The 3,184-nt window shown below is 46.0% G+C and overlaps 1 protein-coding gene across 1 annotated transcript in view; it reads right to left on the minus strand.

The window, feature by feature from the left end:
• The window catches only part of LOC109967057 (eukaryotic translation initiation factor 4 gamma 3), a 45,249-nt gene extending 42,379 nt beyond the window's left edge, over positions 1-2,870 (minus strand). Inside the window, exon 1 of the mRNA XM_020612426.1 lies at positions 2,680-2,870. The gene's annotated coding sequence lies outside the window, so the exon portion shown is untranslated. The remainder of the gene's footprint in view (positions 1-2,679) is intronic.
• Positions 2,871-3,184: the final 314 nt, after the last annotated feature.

Consider the following 3,184-nt stretch of genomic DNA (forward strand, 5'->3'; position numbering starts at 1 on the left):
AAAGCCATCACAGCGGCCAAGAGGCAGTACAGAGAGAAGCTGAATGGCTTCTATTCTACTGCTGACTCCGGGCGGATGTGGCAAGGCCTGCAGCACATCACAGACTATAGGACCACCACCAGCATCATCAGCTTCACAGACAGCCTGCCGGATGACCTCAACACCTTCTACACGTGCTTTGAGACCTCCAACCACAGCACAGAGAGAAGGCACACACGCACTGAGACCACCCAACCCCCCACCTCCCCTCCACTAACTGTCTCATCAGGCTGAGGAAGATCAGCCCCCGTAAGGCAGCAGGACCAGACAACATCCCCGGGAGGACGCTCAGAGCATGTGCCAACGAACTGGCCGATGTTCTCACCTCCATCTTCAACCTTTCCCTCAGCCGGAGCATCGTTCCCACCTGCTTTAAGACCACAACCATCATCCCCCTTCCCAAGAAGAGCCCAGTCACCTGCCTGAACGACTACAGGCCAGTGGCACTCACCACAATCATTGTGAAATGTTTTGAGAGAGTGATGCTAGTCCACATCTAGAGCAGTATACCGAACACCCTGGACTCCCTGCAGTATGCCCACCGGCCCAATGAGACTGGCAGGCCCCAGTCTGTCAGGATTGGCAAAAGGACTTCAGCCAGCTTCACTGCAAACACTGGCACCCCACAGGGATGTGTCCTCAGTCCCATCCCTCTACACCCTGTTCACCCACGACTGTGTCGCCTCCCACAAAGACAACATCATCCTGAAGCCATCCTCTACACCCTGTTCATCCATGACTGTGTCGCCTCCCACGAAGACAACATCATCCTAAAGTTCGTGGATGACACTGCAGTGATAGGTTGAATTGAAACACTGGCGTGGATGAAGCAGCCTACAGGAGGGAGGTGGCCGGTCTGGTGTCATGGTGCAAGGACAATAATCTCAGCCTCAACATGGACAAGACGAAGGAGATTATAGTGGACATCAGGAAGGAGAGGAGAACTCATCAGCCATTGTTCATCCGGGGGCTCAAAGTGGAGAGGGTGAGCAGCTTCAAATACCTGGGCGTCCACATCAGTGAGGACCTCACTTGGACACTCAACACCACACAGCTAGTCAAGAAGGCCCAACGACAGCTATATTTCCTGAGGAGGCTGAGGAGGTTTGACATGCCGCCTAGGATCCTCAGCAACTTCTACAGCAGCATCATTGAGAGCATCTTGACCAGCTGCATCACTGTCTGGTATGGCAGCACTAAGTGCCTACAGAGAGTGGTAAAGACTGTGGAGAAGATCACTAGGAGCTCACTGCCCTTTCTGCAGAGCATTTACCACCGCAGGGTGCGTAGGAACGCTGCCTCCATCCTCAAGGACCCCACCCACCCCCAGCACAGACTGTTCGCCTCCCTACCCTCTGGCCGGAGGTTCAGAAGTGTGCAATGCAGCACCTCTAGACTGAAAACCTTTCTTTCCCTCTGCCATCAGACTCCTAAACAGCTGACCGGAGTTTATTACCAGGAAATACGTCATGTAATGACATACTGATGACCTGTACAGTTTACATTCTCAGTTTGCACATCCACTGTTGACTACTGCACATACACCTCCCATGTAGCATACATTCTCATTATATTCTAATATATTTTATTATATCTCTTCATTTGCTCTTTAAAGTGCCTTAGATTTTGTGTTATTTATCTACTTTATACTTTATAATTTGTATTTTGTGGCATTCATGTGGACGGGAAAGTAAGAATTTCATTGTACAGGGAAACACGTTTCCGTACTGTGCATATGACAATAAACACTTTCACTTGACTTGACTTTAGGTTGAGCAAATGATCATACGTCTCATGGTAAAATAGCTGTGGCACATGTTATGATTTTTACCAATACCACTGATGCAATGTAGTATTTGTCATCCCATAGGAATCCCACAATGCCACAACCCTTTGCAGCTGTACAAAGTAGCAAATAAACCGGAAACACACTGTGACAGGGGGCTTATAACTGTATAAAGAATTAAAGGCCAGTCATAATTCATTTGAAAAATAGATATGAATAAAAAAGTACCTCACATTATCTGTCATCATTTAATCACAAATGAATAAAAACATTAGTAAATTCTGGTGTTTAGCACCACAACCCATGTTCTATTGTGGGTTTACTCCAGGTGGTCTTAAGGCCTTCAGGTCACAGAAATGTGAATGTGTTTGTCCATATACATATTGGCTACACTGTTTGTCTCTTGACCCTTATCAGGATTTAAACAGGCACACCATACATAGATACATGTTTGTCTATAGGCTGTAGTGCACAAAAATTGCAGTAGAATATGACCCAGTTTTAAGCATACAATCACAATACATGGCATAATGGTGTATTAGGAAAAGTATTGAAACAGGAAGAACACAAACCTAAAAATAACATAATGCATACATTTATCTTACTGTATAAGCATTCAAATCTAATTTAAAAAGTTTAACTTATGCTTAAGAAATTCTGGTAAAATTCAAACTTGTTAGGCACATAAATCATAAACTTCCTGTGTGAAATTCTGTCATGATCTGATTATACTGGGAAATGATCAATTATAGCATTAAGCCCTAGCATACAGGTCATAAAAAGCATGCATAGAAATGGACAGACCAGACATGAATAGGAAGAGAGGATGACGGCGGACACAATAACAAACTCACCCCTCCGCCTGCCTCCCAGCCCTTAGAGTAGCGATATGGGGAAGCTGTGGGTACTGATACCTGAGAGAGTGCTGGGGAGTGGGCATGACTGGGCGGAGTACCCGCCAAGTTAGGGTGTCCCTTTGTGATGTCATGAGCAGGGTAAGGAGGGCCAGCGTGCCTGGGTACCTGTATCACATGAACAGCAAGGTTAATCAAATCAAATCAAATCAAATTTTATTTGTATAGCGCCAAATCACAACAAAAGTCATCTCAGGACACTTTACAAAGTAAGGTCTAGACCTTACTGTTATCAATATTATTACATAGGGAAAACCCAACAAATCCCCCTTGAGCAAGCACTTGGCGACAGTGGGGAGGAAAAACTCCCTTTAACGGAAGAAACCTCCGACAGACCCTGGCTCTTGGTGGGCGGCCTTCTGCCTCGACCGGTTGGGGTGAGTGGATAGAGGAGAGACAAAAGAAGAAAAGCAACAAGACACAACAATCAAACACTGATCAGGTC

This window comes from Monopterus albus, unplaced genomic scaffold, assembly GCF_001952655.1.
Source record: "Monopterus albus unplaced genomic scaffold, M_albus_1.0 scaffold1.1, whole genome shotgun sequence".
Lineage (NCBI taxonomy): Eukaryota > Metazoa > Chordata > Actinopteri > Synbranchiformes > Synbranchidae > Monopterus > Monopterus albus.